The 16,902-nt window shown below is 43.3% G+C and overlaps 1 long non-coding RNA gene across 1 annotated transcript in view; it reads left to right on the top strand.

Moving 5' to 3' along the window:
• Nucleotides 1–8,225, top strand: part of LOC115099307 — a 44,350-nt gene extending 36,125 nt beyond the window's left edge. Inside the window, exon 3 of the long non-coding RNA XR_003858739.1 lies at nt 8,145–8,225. This is a non-coding gene — a long non-coding RNA (uncharacterized LOC115099307). The remainder of the gene's footprint in view (nt 1–8,144) is intronic.
• The last annotated feature ends 8,677 nt before the right edge of the window (nt 8,226–16,902 follow it).

The following is a 16,902-nucleotide window of genomic DNA, read 5'->3' as shown; positions in this document are numbered from 1 at the left end:
GTATGAGAGAAAAAATGTGTGAAGCTTGCTGGGCAGACTGGATGGGCCGTTTGGTCTTCTTCTGCCGTCATTTCTATGTTTCTATGTTTCTATATGATGTTAGCATAAGGTAAGCTTGTGGTTTACCAAGGGGAAGTGTAATAGTCTGATCTTGCTAAACTGAGCATGCTCAGTTTTCTTTTTGTCTTGACTTCTCCTGCTGGCTTTCAAGGGGTGTACGAGGAACCCTGGCACATGGGGGATTGCAGAGAGAAGAAGAGAGGGACCTACTGTACTCCGGGAGAAGAGGTCAAAAGAGAGCAGAGAGTTCCTGAAGAGGAAAAACTATACCAGAAAATACACACACTTCAGAGGCCTGCCAAGGAGATAGCAATTGTTGAGGAAGAAAATGTGTAAAATGCATTCTATCAGATAGTCCCAGCTGATAATTTTACTGCGCTCTCTGCATTTTATTTTTTTTTTACTACTAAGGATTCTCTATGCTTCTACCATGGCCTCTTCAACACTTAGAATCCTTAGCTGCAAATAAAATGAAAAGATAGCAGATGAGTTAGCAGCTTTGTCTCTCTCGCAAGCTGCACCTCCCTCTTCTTCCTCTGCAAGAATTTTAATATGTGTCCATGACAACTTTTATTGTGGGAGGCCCAGCCCCATTTCCTGGCTAGTCACAAAAGTAGGGGGCCCCCAAGCAGGGAGGAGTACCTTCCACAGGCCCCCCCCAGGTCTTCCCTATCCCCTTAATCCCATGCCCATGTAATATGAAAAGGTTTTCGCGAGGTATCAGCAAGCCAGGGAAGACATGGAGAAGAGGGGACGAATGATTGAAAGAAGGATGATCTCTTTTAGAGACAGACACCGACCAGCTTGATACCTTAATATTATTATTGCATTCACTTTTTTGTGTCCTATTGCAATACTTTGTGCGTTCAGCTGCTCCCTTTAGTAATGTGTGATTGCTCTGGGTCTGTTTATAGTGCTCTTTTTGGAGATTGAGAGAAGGATGTGACAGACACATGAGAATTTAAAAAATCCATACATTTCTCTTTACATAAGGCAAATGTATTTCTAAGCAATAGGTTGCCAGAGGAAAAAAGATGTTTGCTGTCATTGACATTGTTAATGTAGCCAAAGACCACTGTAGACACTCAAAAGCTTGAGGATGGAAGAGCATGCTGAGTCTCAAAAACATTTTTGAGGAGTCACTTGATGGATGTGCTGCTAGTGGGTGACTGCTTGTGAGGGGAGCTCCTCCGACCTTATTTATATCTCCTGTTAAAACTCACGTTTCTTCCTTGGATAATGGCAGCCCTGGTAAAAGATTCACAAAATAAATCTCTGCCTGCTTCCTGGGCGGTTAAGACTGCTAAACCACCTTGGCAGACACGCTCAGAATCCTCAGAGTACTCGGAGTGGGAGGCGGAAGCCATGTTAGATGATGAAGGCCTGTTCTGGCTACCTCGATGGATAAAATATGTTTCAGAAGTTGTCTACCAAAATCACTTTGGATGTAACTGATAAATCGTCGGTGGTGGTGAATAAGGTGGCTCAATTGGTCACGATAGTGCAGGACAACTCGACTTTTATCACGGAAATGGCCGGCCGTGTGGAAGAGCTGGAAATGCCTGAAAAATGTTTGAGGTACTCAAGTGCAAATTGTACTTTATGAGTGAAAAAAATTAGTGACATAGAAAATCAAAGCCATAAGAGGAATATTTGGATCATCAGAGTACTGAGGGAGTGGAGGGTACTAACCCTGTTGCCTTTTTTGCCATGTGGCTTCTGGAGGTCATGGCCTAGACGTGAAAGATGGCCGACTGAAGGTGGAGCATGCACACCAAGCTCTACCCCACCGCCTGCACCAGGAGGAAAGCTGCGCACCATGTACTTGCAGCTGCACAATTATGTGCATAAAGCAAGAGTGATGGAGAAGGCCCGCACGATGTCTAATATTACTTATAAATAACATTGGGTCTTTTTTTTCATGACTTTTCACAGGCCGTTCAAAAAAATCGGGCCAGTTTTGCAGATGTTAAGAAAAAGCTGTAACAGAGAGGTTTGCCCTATGCTATGCTGTAACCTGTCAGGCTAAAAGTCACCACCCAGAATAAAAGCAATATTTCTGAGTCAGCCATGGTAAAGCATTTTTTGTCAGAACTGCCCAAGGACTCATCTTAAATGGGAAGAAATGAACTGACTAGGTTAGGTCGGAAGAAGCAGAAAGATTGATAAGTCTCTCCCCTGTGTTAGCACAGCGGTGTGGTTTCTGTTTTATTTTCTTGACTTTGTTTCCATAATTATTTTATTTTATTTTTATGCTTGCTTCAAGGGCCCTTTTTTCTGCTTAGCCCTGGTGGTAATGTCACTGAGGTTTTACTTTTCTGGGAATCTTTGTGTCTGTTCATCTTTTTGGTAATTACTGGCTGGAAGATGTTCATGGGACAGTTCAACCTGAAGCTATTCTACCATTCTTTTTTATGGCTGTTTGACATCTTTCTGTTCAAAAATAACACCTGACAGTAGTTTGGTTCTTCCTTTTTTGCCCGTAGAGACACTGCTATGCCCTGAGATTGTTTCTACAACTCGAGTAGTGGATGGGCCTATTGGCACTGCATGTGTGGTTTTTTCTTTTTATTTCCAATTTTTCTTTTAATATCTTTCACCTGTTTATTTTTTTGCGATTCGGGGGATGAGGCTTGTGCACTGAGTATTTTTGACCCTGTCCAGATGAGATTATGCCTCTCCGGGGGCTTGTGTGTGTTTTTTTACATTTGATACAGGTGTAAAAGCATCCATTTTTTGAAATGGGATTGGTTGATTGTGGGGGTTTTGGTTAGGGAAGGGGGGGTGGGCAAGTTGTAGGATTTATATTTGCACTCAACTGCTATTCCTGCTTTTGTATCTGTTTTGCCAGCATTGTTTGCTATGCAGTTTGGAGGGGGATTTACTGATTATTTAGGAGGTCACGTAGAGCAAGTCGGGTTTTTTTTAGTTCTTAAACATAATTTTGAGAGAGAAAGATGCAGATATATTTCTCCTGTGGTCATCGATATTGCTGGACAGCTGTGGACATCCATGTCAGATGGTGCCTCTGGCTGTTAAGACGATTGTATTTCTTTGCAGAGAACTTTGCATATTAATATGTTGGTTGCAAGACCTTATATGCATAATTCTTTCTTTTTTTCTTTTTTTTTGCTTTATGATTTTTTTGTGTATTGCCGACTTACGGACATGTCCTTATTTTGTTTTGTTAGGTTGTGCCCATTGAGCAGGAACTTTAGTCTGGACCTGGCAAGGGCTCTCCCAGGCAATTAGTTCCAGTCTGTTGGGAGGTTGGGGGTGCTGGGCACAGGGGATAATTGGCTTAAGTTTTGTAGAGGGGTCGGGGGGTAGGGGGGAGTAGGATGTGGGTAACATTTGGGACACGGTGGAAGGATAGATGGGGGATGTTAGGGGATAGTGTGGGGTTGTGGGGGGTAGAGTTGTTTTTGATGTTTGGTCTAGACTGGTTGTGGGTTTAAGGGGAAAAAAAGGGGACAAATAAAGCACTTATCTGCTTTAGATGGTACTGGTTGGAACAGTAAAGTCTTAAGATGTTTTACTGTTGTTTCATTCCATACAAAGCCAATGATGTTGAGGTTAGAAAATGTCTGTTAATTTACATGTGGTTTCATTGAATGTAGGGGGTATATTCAATTGAGTGAAGAGAACGAAGGTTTTGCAGTTTTTCAACAAACAGAAAGTGGGAATGGCTTTCTTACAGGAAACTCACATGCCTAAGCCAGAGCATGACAAATTACGTTGAGGTTGGGTGGGCCAACTCTGTGCTGTCTCTTTTAATACTAAGAGTCGAGGGATATGTATCCTCATTGACAGAAATCTTTCTTTTCGGGTACATAGTTCAGCTTGGAGAAGAGACGACTGAGGGGGGGAGAGTAAGCCATCCAGTAAAGACTATACTTATTACTCCCCTAGACATAAATCATACAGTCAAATCAATTATTTTCTGTGTGTTCCCAATTTGATGCAGATAACGTGATTGTGATATTTTATCATCCACATTATCAGATCATCATGCAATTGCTATTACATTTAAGATGACATCTCATATTCATTCTTTTTGACCATGGAGGTTTACTACATCTCTACTGGGGCAGGTGAAGTTTCAAAAGCTGGTGACAAACTTTATTGAGGACTATCAGGAGACCAATCCCATGACAGACTATAGCCCTTCATTGTAGTGAGAGACTTTTAAATGTGTGTTAAGGGGTTGTATTATTTCATATGATAGCCACTTCAAGAGACAGAGGGAGGCCAAAATTTGAGATCTTGAGATGCTTATTTCTACACTGGAATGAAAACATAAGGCAGGGAGTTTATCTCTTGTATATAAGCAGTTAGGCCTCGCTAGGATTGAGCTTAAGACTTTACAAACTTCTAATGTAGAGAGATCATGGATGTTTACAAAGCAGAAGTTTTACAAGCAGGGTAATAAATCTGGTGCCTTTTTAGCTAGAGCTGTGAAAGACAGATTAGATAGTACTCTGGTGTATGGTTTATGTGGTCTGGATAACACTATGAAATACCTACCATCAGAAATTAATAATATTTTTTCTCATCATTTTGAAGACTTATATAGAGCTCAGACAGAACCCATGGAGGAGTAGGTTTCTGCTCTTGTGGATTTACTAGATCTTCCTGTCTTGTCGGTGGAGGATTCGGCAACTTTGTTTCTCCCTATTACATCTGAAGAAGTGTCTTGGGCTATTAAGAAATTGGCCTTTGGGAAAAGTCCTGGTCTGGATGGGCTTCCTATTGGGTTTTATAAGTTCTTTGTGGAGGCCTTAGTGCCAGGCCTTAGTCAATTATTTAATTATCTACAACCCCCTGGAGTTCGGATGGGTAGACTTAATGAGAGGTTGTTGATGTTAATATATATAAAAAAAATCTAAGGACCCCCTAGAGTGGGTATCCTACCAGTCAATCTTATTGATTAATATGGGTGTAAAAATCTTGGCAAAAATTTTACAATAATGAATCCAGGATGTCATACCAGAATTAATTAATAAGTATCAGACTGGGTTTATAAAAGAAAGGCTGTCAGTTAACAATACATGAAGACTGTTCAATCTTTTACACTTGGTCTCAGCTCGCAAGCAGTCCAAAGTTATTATTCCCTTAGATGCAGATAAGGCTTGATCATATCTCCTGGTGGTACCTTTTTTTGATGCTTCATAAATAGGGTTTTCCGGAGGAGTATGTAACTTGGTTGAGGGCATTGTATTCTTCTCCAATGGCAAGTGTGGTCTCTAATGGCATATTGTCAGCCCCCTTCCCCATTAGCAGGGGTATCTGTCAGGGCTGCCCTTTGTCTCCCATTTTATTTGATTTGGCAATCGAGCCTTTGGCTCAGGCCATTCAGCAGTCTCCCCTTATTTCAGGATTTACTTTTTTTATTTGACTCTCAAAGTATTCTTATAGCAGACGACATGCTCTTATGCTTTACCTGGTTGCATGAATCTCTCCCTGTGTTTATGGTGGTGTTATGGCAATATAGTGCTCTCTTGGGCTATAAAATTAATTATTCTAAATCGGAGGCGCTGTTGGTCAGGCCTTTGACTCCTCTACCGCCAGAGTTGAATAGGTTCCATCAAGCAGAGGAGGGATTTAAGTATTTGAGAATATGGGTTCCAAAAGATTTATCTCGGTTGTTTACTACTAATTATATCCCTATTATAAGTAACATAAAAAAGTGATTTGGCAAAGTGGATTTCTCGCATTATCTCCTGGTTGGGGAGGGTAAATATGGTTAATATGGCTATTCTCCCACAGTTACTCTACTCCTTCATGCATGTTCCATGCTATATCAATAATTCTATTTTTTCTGTGTTGAAAGGACAAATTCCCAGTTTTTTGTGACAAGGGACACCTGCCAGGATTAGGTACACAGACTTTATTAAATCTCAAAGGGTGGTGGGGGTGATTTTTCCAGATCTGCAGCTATATTATTGGACTTCTCGGCTTGTTTGCCTTAGAAACCGGTTGGATATAGAGGAGATGCAGCATTGGCTTTCTGTCGAGCAGGGTTGTGTGGACGGCTTTGCTTTGGCGACACTTGTACATTTGCTGCCTACTTCAATAGCTTATGGGTCTGTGAGTAGAATCAGTCCACTTGTGGCTCATACTCTTACAATTTTTCATATTGTCACTAACAGCCTTGGGATCTCTAATGTGGACCCATCTTACATGTTTTCTCTCATGAAAAACCCCAGGCTTTCACAGGCAACTTTCTCGGTAGATATGGCAGATTGGGAAGAAAAGGGCTTATATTTTTTGGGCCAACTTCTGACTGATGGCCAGGTTAAGCATTTTTCTGAGTTGGTGTCTGAATTATTTTTTTCCCAACATTGTCACTATCTGTATCTTCAATTAAGATGAGATATTTGTTTTATGCAGGGAGTGAATGAGGATACCAAAGAGAGCGATGGTTGGAGGGGCTCCTTTGTTGTAAAAAAGGGGGGGGGGGTAAACATCTGATAAAAAAAATGTTATTTACGTATTGGTAATGAGGCAAGAGCAGAGACAACATCTCAATATTTAATTACTTCGTGGAATAGAGATTTGCAGGTCGAGTTGGATTTAAAAGACTGGAAACAGATATGGTGGGCGGCTACTTACATTTCTGTTTATACTATAACAGGGCACCCAGAAATTAAAGAAAAAACTCAAAACCTGGTTCTTCAAACAAGCTTACCCTTAACCTTTCTCACCTATTTTACAATTCATTGTTTTATGCCCACTTCATTAATTTTGCTCAATCTACTGTTTATGCCTGATCCCTCTATTTGTAACATCGCAGTTGGTTTCATTATTCTCATTGTTCTCATTTTGTTACCTTATAACTTTTACCCTTTCTCCTTAAATTCCTGAAACTTCCCAACTCTTTTTGTTACCATTGCTAGTTCCATGTATCTCTTTTTCCTGTTAATGCTGTTCTATGTAAACCGGCATGATGTACCTATGCATGTCGGTAGATAAAAACCATAAATAAATAAAATAAATAAATAAGTCGTTACATCAAACCTATCGTACACCAATATTTTTTGCTAAATTCAGTTCTTGTAGCCCTGATTGCTGGTGTGGGTGTGGGGAGGTGGTCAGTGGGTCATTATTTTCACATGTGATGGGCATGCCTTTATGTGCGAATGTTTTGGGAACAAGTTTTGCAATGCATCCTGCAGATCTGTGGGAGATCCCCTCCTACAGACCCTTGTATCTGTCTATTATTTATTTTATTTTAAACCCACAGTCATGTCTGATCTGTAAATCTTAACTCTCCACTCTCCTTTGACCTCCTCACCTGAACTGTACTAACTCTCCCATTTCTTCCTTCTGCACTGACAAACAACCCCATGAATTAGGCTTAGTTGTATATCCCTTGTAAGCCAGCAGGAAGAGTCATGGGAAAAAAAACTAAACATGCTGTTTTACGGGCGGATTTTAAAAGCCCTGCTCACGTAAATCCGCCCGGATTTACGCGAGCAGGGCCTTGCGCGCCAGTGCGCCTATTTTGCATAGGCCGCCGGCGCGCGCAGAGCCCCAGGACGCGCGTAGATCCCGGGGTTTTTGGAAGGGGGCGTGTCGGGGGCGGGACCGGATGAGGACTGGAGTTTGCCATCACTGCCCTAGAGGAAAGGTGAGATAGGGGAGATATGATAGAGACATTCAAATATCCAAAAGGTTTCCATGCACAGGAGATGAGCCTTTTTAAATGGAAAGGAGGCTTTAGAATGAGGAGTCATGAAAAGAGGTTGGAAAGGAGTAGACTCAGGAGAAATCTTAGGAAATATTTCTTTACAGAGAGGGTGGTGGTTGTGTGGAACAGAGCCTCCCAGTGAAAGTGGTGGAGACAAAAACAGTATCTGAATTCAAGAAAGCATGGGATAAATACAGAGGATTTCCAAGGAAGTGATGGGAATTATAATGCTAAATTAATTGGACGGATGGACAGACAGGATGGGCCATATAGACCTTTGCTGCCATCATGTTTCTATGATAGTATATTGCAGTGTATAATGCAGATCTGTCATAGCTGAAAGACATCTGGTTTACAAGTGAGAATAATGCTGAATTGTATCTGTTCACAGCCCAATGAAGAAGAACAGGCTCTTGTTAGAAAATCTGGCTCTTCCTTTGCAATACAGCACCACCACCTGCTGCACTGTCTGGAAAAAACCACGGTAAGAAAATGGAATCAGTCTCTTTCCGGGAGCCATGACAAATGTAATTTTGTTGCTGAGCTTATTATTCCTCATTAATGATTATTTACATTACTGTAATTAACTTTGATCATCAAGCAACATGTTACAGCTTTGGAATATTTCAAACGTTTTGCTTAATTTATATGTAGATGTCCTTTCATGCATCATTTTTTCCTGGTACTCTGCAATCTTATACTTTTCTGCAGCAAAGCTTTTGCTTCAAGCTATGTTAATTTATTTTCAATAACATGCAGCCCTTTTCGGCATTACCTTATAAAACAAGACAAGAAGTGAAACAATGTAGCCCCAGAGCAATGGTGTTCTTCTGTGTTTCTTGGGGACTACCATTTTGCTGCTGTCCTACATCTGTTTAAATCCTCATACAAAACATGACCAGCAGCCTCATGGTTTTTGTATTTATAGCAATAAGAGGCTAAAATTGAATACTACTAGCAGCTCAGAATGAATTCCAAATCTTTATTGTATGAATGTTTCCATTTGTTGACTTCAAGATATATTTACATTAAGAAACCTAGTGTGATAGGGTGGCGTAATAAGGGGACAATAGCAGCGGTGAGCATGGTATTATCACACATACGGTGGTAAGAACGAGATTCCAAACAGAACCCTGAACAGAGGGTCAGAAGGGAATTATTTGGAAAGGCTATTTCCTTCTTGAACAGGAGGGTATGTGCTGGGGTGGATATGAGTAACTGAGCTGAAGTAGATAGGGGTCTCCTATTAGCACTGCTAAGGAAACTGTTCCTTTAGTGCAGCAGTAGAGTCCCAGAGAGTTGCTGTCCGAAATCCTGAGAGATTCCCAGTTGAAAACATAGACTGTGGCGTGCCCAGCAAGTGTGGTGCTTTCACATATGGTGGAAGCACCTATCTACTTCAGCCACGTTACTCATACCTATCCCTTTATTACTGCACTGTGTTCACCCCTGCTACCATAAGTGAAGGATGGCGATTTTTCCAGCTGGGGACGTTAGGATATGAGCATGTAACTTTCTGACTCCCAAACAGAAACCCTACTGTTCAGCTATAGTCTTAGATGTGCTATAAAGAGAAACCTTTCTACTTCAGACAAGTCGTTGGTATCCATCCCCTTATTACTCTACCTTGACAACCTAGGTATATTGTATTTGCAATTAAACTTACCAAAATGAATTTATACATTCCAGGGTAATGATCTAAATGACCTAAAAAATCCCAACTAAATTAACGCAGTACTACAGTGTTCCACTTTCCCACTGTGTCAGGTTAATTGCATTCAAACTGAAAAAGATAGCTGGAGATATTTTGTTGAGATATTTTGTTGGCCTGTTAAAAACATTTTTCTAATCTTTAATCTCACTTTACACCTCCAGACTCATTTTCCTTTAAGTACTTATGTGTGTTTCCCTGACTGCAGAAAACTTTTTTTCACATCTTATTAATTAGCCAGTGAATAAGCCATATCTCATTTTCCACCAATCAGAACATTCCATTATCCAACATACCAACTGCTTTAATATTAATAAAACAGGTCATAGGCAAAAAGAACTGACATGTCAGAGTATTGAAGTTACTAAAAATTGAAAAGATTGATCCGTAATCTGTTCATCCATGTGCTTAGAGGGACTCTTGGGGTTCTTGCTGTTTTCTTTTACACATTCCTGAGGTGCCAGATCTGCTCAGGATCATTTTGTACCGCCATCATGCTCAAATTGTTTAAAGAAAACATTTAATCCCAAACTGTGACAAGTACACTAAATACAAAACCTGCTTTGGTTCAAAAAGGGTGCCATGATTTAGAAAATCAATTCAGTGTATATTTTGAATTGTTTAGAGCCTTCTTAATCGTATGGAAGTCAGAAAAATATCAATTCAATATATATGGTAGTCCTCATATGGTTCTGGCTAGTATTCAGAGTAATGCATTTAGAGGTTGATTATATCGTGCCCGATAATGCAGCAAACAAAATCTTCCACTGGATGATTGATGTATTAGCTAAATTCTTCAATATTATTTCTCATACAGACAGAGGCTATAGAGAGTTATTGTCATCAGTCGAATTCTTTTCAATCTAGCAATGATTTCAAACTGGAATTGAAAAAAAATAATCTCCATTTGTCCTTGTGTTTTCTTTCCTGTTACCATGTTACCATGTAGGGGTTATCTCATGTTGTGGATGATCCCATCTTATCAATAAGCAGTTCACCATCCATTAAGGTACCATTTAAAACTTTGCATCTGATTTCGGAAGATATAATTGCACCATTCTGATTGCTGGTAATGGTGGTGGTCATCTGTGTGCACTTTGTCAGTTCCTGCTGTACGATGTGCTAACTTGTCACTGTACATGTGTGAGGTGCACTACATCAGAAGAAATCAGAGATTGTGTGTGCTTGTGTGCTGTATTTTATCTTCATTCCAGTTGAAGGAATTGATAAATATCTTTCAACACAGCAATAAAATGGTAAAACAAATATTTCTTCTAAAACAAACAAAAAACAAAAACTACTGAGTTTCCATTAAGGATAGAGTGCTTATTTTTTGAAAATAATTAGTTGAACAGCGTGTCCTTGTTTTATGGGAGGTAAAGAATGGTGAATTTCACACATGCTATGCTTACACACACTGAGGTTGATATTCAAACACTACTTAGCCAGATAAGTAGCTGATTATCCGGCTACGTTTAGCAGGCTTCAAATAGCTGGATAAGTCACTTATTCAGCTAAGTAGTTAGCCGGATAGTCAATGGGAGGACAGTATGCATAACTGGGCAGTGCTACTTACCGTATTTGGTTAACTTAGACGGATAAGTAGTGATATTCAGATTTATCTGGTTAAGTTAACCAGATAAGTTAGACCTGCTCCATAGCTGGAAAAAACGTATCTGGCTAGGTAGCAGCAAATATGGGATATTTAGCAGCATAGCCGTGCTGTTGAATATCCCATGTAAGTTAGCTGGATAAGTCTTATCCAGATAACTTATTTACCTGATTATGCCTGAATATTGACCTCATTGACGTCAATATTCACATTACTTAGCTGGATAAGTTCGGACTTATCTGGCTAAGTGGTGATGTTTGAATATTTGGCCACATAACTATTTTTCTGGCTAAATAGTTATCCAGCTAAGTGGTGGGCAGGATGGGAAGGGCATTCCGGGGCATGGCTTCTTATCTGGCTAACTTTGATAAGTGCCAATATTCAGCCTTATCCAGCTAAGTTAGCCAGATATATTAGACCTGCTCTTGAGCAGGTCTAAAGTTAGCCTGATAAACTTATCCAGCTAACATTTCGATAGCCAGGTATATTCATCAGCGCAGCCGTGCCACTGACTATCCCAGCTAAGTTAGCAGGATATGTTTATCCAGCTAATTACGTCAGCCGGATAGTGGCTGAATATCTACCTCACTGACTGTATGCTTTTGGCACATTGCAGAGGGTTTAAATCTGGAGTGTGGATAATATTGCACTGCATTAGGGTACAGGTATTTCTAGAAAGAATAGCTGCACAAAACGGCGCCCTGGGCAAAGATTGCTTTTGGCGTCCCCCTTCCTTTTCGTGCTCACGTTCTCATAGACTGACTTAAAAGGGTGGCAAGGTGCCTCTCTCCTGTCTGGAACCCAGGGAGGTCACCTTTCTTGCCCACTGCTTGTGACAGCCCTGAATGGTGTTATAACCCGGTCTTCTTAAAACAGAAAGTGCATGAAAAAATGTTTGCTTTTACTTTCCCTGGTCAAGGAAGTAAATAGCAGTAATTTACTTATTATTTTCCATAGAAAAAGAAATTCAAGGACAAAGGGTCATGATCTGAAGTTGCAGGGAGGAAGCTTCAGAGGAAACATGAGAAAATACTTCTTTGCTGACAGGGTGATAGACCCCTTGCATAGCCTACTGGCAGAGGTAGCGACAACCAAAATCATGATTTAATTTAAACATGCTTGAGACAGACACAGATGTGGGAGGTATTAGGTAAAAGAAAGGAAGACTTGAATCTTTGCTGTGTCACATGAAACTTTAAAGGGCCATAGAGGGAAGGCTACAAACCAATGGGCCGGGCAGAGAATGATAATATGGCTGCATCAGACTTCCAAAAGGCTGAAGTTATGGGGTAGATTTTCAAATAGCGCGATTTGGCGTACGTTTGTTGGCGCACCAGGCGCAAACAAAAGTACACTGGATTTTAGTAGATACGCACGTAGCCGCGCGTATCCGCTAAAATCCGGGATCGGCGCACGCAAGGCTATCGATTCCGGCGCGCGCCAAGCCGCGCAGCCTGCCTCGGAGGGAACTTTCTTTTGCCCTCCCCTCACCTTCCCCTCCCTTCCCCTACCTAACCCACCCGCCCGGCCCTGTCTAAACCCCCCCTTACCTTTGTCGGGGGATTTACACCTCCCAGAGGGAGACGTAAATCCCCGCGCGCCAGCGGGCCGCTAGCGCGCCGGGACGCGACCTGGGGGCGGGTCCGGAGGGCGCGGCCACGCCCCCGGACCGCCCCGGGCCGTAACCACGCCCCCGGGCCCGCCCCCGAAACGCTACGGCCCGCCCCGAAAATGCCACGCGGATCGGGCCCGCCCCCTCGACACGCCCCCGACACGCCCCCGACACGCCCCCCTCGGAAAACCCCGGGACTTACGCGAGTCCCAGGGTCTGCGCGCGCCGGTAGGCCTATTGAACATAGGCGCACCGGCGTGCAGGGCCCTGCTCGCCTAAATCCGCCCGGATTTAGGTGGATTTAGGCGAGCAGGGCTCTGAAAATCCGCCCCAATCTGCGTAGACTAGACGGCCAGATGTTTCAGACAGCAGCCTCACTAGTTGTAGTGATTATGTGTATTATTACAAAACTTGGTAGTAAGACATGGGACGGAATCTGGATGTTGGATTAAGTATGGATCTTGTAAGAACCAAAGAAGATGAGAACAAGGCCTGGTATGCCACTATTACTGTACAGATGGTGAAGGCCAGCACTGTAATTGAATTTAAAAATTATTGGACAGGGCAGTGGCAGGAACATGGTTGAAAAGTGGATAAAAGTCATGTGAGAGCTGATGTTGGTTTATGTAATGGGAACTGATATGCTCATCTGCTCAAAGGGGTAGGGAGCAAGAAAGGAAGACGACTGGCAGACTGGGTGGGCAGCTGGTCTTTAATTGGCATCATTTACTGTGTTGCTATGAGGCTTATAGTCAGCCAGCCGTGTGCAGATAAAAAGTTGTTTGGTTAACTCTAGATCTCCGATTTGGCCAACCAGAGTTAGCAGGGTGACTCTGGCCAGCTAGCACTGAATGTCAGCACTGATGGACCAACATTTAACCATGCCCTGGGAAAAGCCTCTTTTTGTTAGGATAAATTTTGTACAGACTACAGTTTGCCCAAACAAAATTTAGATGGTCAGCGGGAGAGGGGAGGAGATTTCAAACTGCAAGGTTTGTCTGACTAATTCTGCAAGTTAGCGGTGCAAATCCTTTGAATATCAACCGCTATGTAATAATGTCTACAGTCCTATTATACTGGGTGCTCCTTTGTGAGCAATTGGGAGGACTGGGGTATTAAATTATGGGAGAGTTATTAGGGTAGATGGTAGATGCTGATAATGATTAGCTGAACTCTGACCCTTTTCCTCCTAGTGAGAACAGGGTAGGTTATTGATGTATTCCTTATGTATTTTTATGCTGTATTGTATTCTTATGTTCTTATGTTCTTATGCTGTATTATTTATCTAATGTATTTTCGTTGTTGTATTTGCTTGATGTGAACCAACTTGAGTTGAACTTGTTTCAAGAAAGGTGGCCTAAAAGTAAAACATAACATAAACTATATACCTCACAAGTACTTGAATTAGAGACCTCCAAGGAACTTGGGGTCCTACAGAAAGTAGTGATGATAAGTGAAATTCTTCTCTCTGACAGGTCTATCCAGTAAAGTGCGGCCGCGTTTACCCCGCTCCTAACCCGCATTCTACTCACTTTCCGGCCGCGTTAGCCCTTCCTGCGATCCCAAATCCCCTTTAACCTACTCCTACCGCGTCCTAAAATCCCCGGGCAACCCCTTCCGCACGCGGTATGTATATTGCATGCAAACGAGCGAATTAGCTATTCCCTAGCATCCCGTAACCCGCGCCCCGACTATCGCTATCTTTCCCTGCCGTTTTGTTGCGCGTTTAACCTGCTAACTTACCGCCTACCCTTACCCCTGCGGTAGAGGCAGGGGTAAGGGTAGGCGGCAAGCTTTCCCCCAGCCCCCGCTCACCTGCCCCGGCCGCGATCACGGGTGCCGGTCTCCGGGGCAGCCCCAGTCCTCTCCCCTCCTCCCGAAGCAAAAAAAAAAAAAGCAAAAAAAACGTTGCAGCCCCCTCCGATGTCTGGAGGGGGCTGCAAAAAGTAAGTCGCTTCGCCGCTTCGTACTGCCAGCCCCTTCTTCCCTCCTCCCGGAGCAAGGCTGCTTTTCGCGCCCTGCTTCGGGAGGAGGGAAGAAGAGACACTGACAGTGTGAAGCGGCGAAGCAACTTACTTTTTGCAGCCCCCATCGGACCTCTCCTGCCTCCCGCTGCGCGACTTACTTTTTTTGCAGCCCTCCGGCCATCAGCAGGAACAGATCGTGGCTCCCCTGCCTCCCTGTGAAGATGGATGCCTGCACGGGGGAAAGCGGCCCCTGTGCGTGCAATTGGCCGCTCAAGACGTGATGTCACATGCCGACGTCACGTCTTGAGCGGCCAATTGCACGCACAGGGGCCGCTTTCCCCCGTGCAGGCATCCATCTTCACAGGGAGGCAGGGGAGCCACGATCTGTTCCTGCTGATGGCCGGAGGGCTGCAAAAAAAAGCAAGTCGCGCAGCGGGAGGCAGGAGAGGTCCGATGGGGGCTGCAAAAAGTAAGTTGCTTCGCCGCTTCACACTGTCAGTGTCTCTTCTTCCCTCCTCCCAAAGCAGGGCGCGAAAAGCAGCCTTGCTCCGGGAGGAGGGAAGAAGAGACACTGACAGTGTGAAGCGGCGAAGCAACTTACTTTTTGCAGGCGTCCATCTTCGCGAGCAACTGGAGGCAGGAGAGGTCGTCCGATGTCCGGAGGGGGGTGCAAAAAGTAAGTCACTTCGTACTGTCAGTCCCTTCTCCCCTCCTCCCGGAGCAAGGCTGCTTTTCGCACCCTGCTTTGGGAGGAGGGGAGGGGGGACTGGCAGTCCCGACTTCCTGGCGTGGCGTGAAGCGTTAGACCCGCGCACCCAGGATACTGTATAGGCGCTCTATCCAGTAACATGGGTTGCGCGGGCCTAACGCTTCACGGACCCTTCTTAGACGCGGTTTACATTTGCATGAAATTATAGTTCAGGATCGAGCGGTAGGTGAGCTGCACTGTGCGTGCGGCAACCGCGGGTGCGCCGGGCACTAACGCAGCTCTTCCTACCGCTCGGTACTGGATAGACCTGTGAGTGAGTACAAAACCAGTACTGCAGCATGGTGTAAGCTGCATTATGAGGACAATTTTCAAAGCCATTTACCCAGGCATGGCTAAAAATTGCCCTCCTCTACCTGGCTAAAAGTATGCATGAGGTTCCATAGCATATGTAGTATTAGCCAGGTTAAAAAAAAAAAAGAGGAATTTTTTTATACAAGTCTTTGAGCAATTGCTTAGTATGATTTCAGCTGTCTATATTTTTGCATTTATTGTTTTATTGATTATGATGCATTATATTTTAAAGTTGTTATTGTAAACTGGTTTGCTAACATGTTGAAAATCAGTTTAGCAAAAATAAGTTACCATTAACATTATGTATTTAGGTCCGCAAAGAAAAGCAGCATGCATACATTTCATTTCAAATGTACACACGCTGTTTTGCACCTCTTATCTCCTATCCCTCAGCTGGCCACTCAAATAGCAAGTGCAAAGTACGTGACCAGTTTTAACATATATACTTTGCTAGTTTGCCTGCTAATTTTCAAAAGGAAATACACCTGAATACTTCTCCCAGCTGCTTCAGTGATCAACTCTAGAAGTCACCACAGCCCAGCTTGGGCCTAAGCTGCTCTCACCCTATGCTCCTTGAGCAGCCAGCCATGGGGAGATTTCAGCCTATCTGCTTACTTCTCCCAGCTGCCTTGGTGGCTGACTCCAGAAGTGACCACAACCCACCACAGGCCTGAACTGCTCCAATCTCTAGTAGCCAGCCGGAAACTGAGGAGGTTGCAGCCCATCCACATGCTTCTCCCAGCCATCTTAGAGGACATTCCAACCTCCTTGGGCTTCCTTCATCTGGTTAGAAGGTGTATGCCAAAGCATTATCTCAAGTCAGTACATTTTTTCCTCTGTTTCCTATGATTTCACTACATCTAATCTTCCTGATGCTAATCCACCCCAATCTTATTGCCTGCTGCAAACCACTACTAACATCAAGTCTACTATCCCCATTCTCTACATTCTTTATCTCATCTGCCATTTGGTTTTCTGCCCCATCCAGTGTTCTTGAGCTTCAAAGTTCTCTTCCTCTCATCCAGCACTCTTCACTCCCCTGACAGCATCTCATCCTCATTGCTCTTGTCACACCTCCACCTCTCAGTATTCTCCTGCTCCTCCTCTGCTCTCAGCTGGGAATATAAATCCCAATCCTGGCTCTCCCAGGCACTTTCACCCAATCTGTGTATATCAAACCATTACCC

This window comes from Rhinatrema bivittatum, chromosome 9 (assembly GCF_901001135.1).
Source record: "Rhinatrema bivittatum chromosome 9, aRhiBiv1.1, whole genome shotgun sequence".
NCBI classification, from domain to species: domain Eukaryota; kingdom Metazoa; phylum Chordata; class Amphibia; order Gymnophiona; family Rhinatrematidae; genus Rhinatrema; species Rhinatrema bivittatum.
This window is presented reverse-complemented; position numbering and strand designations above follow the sequence as displayed.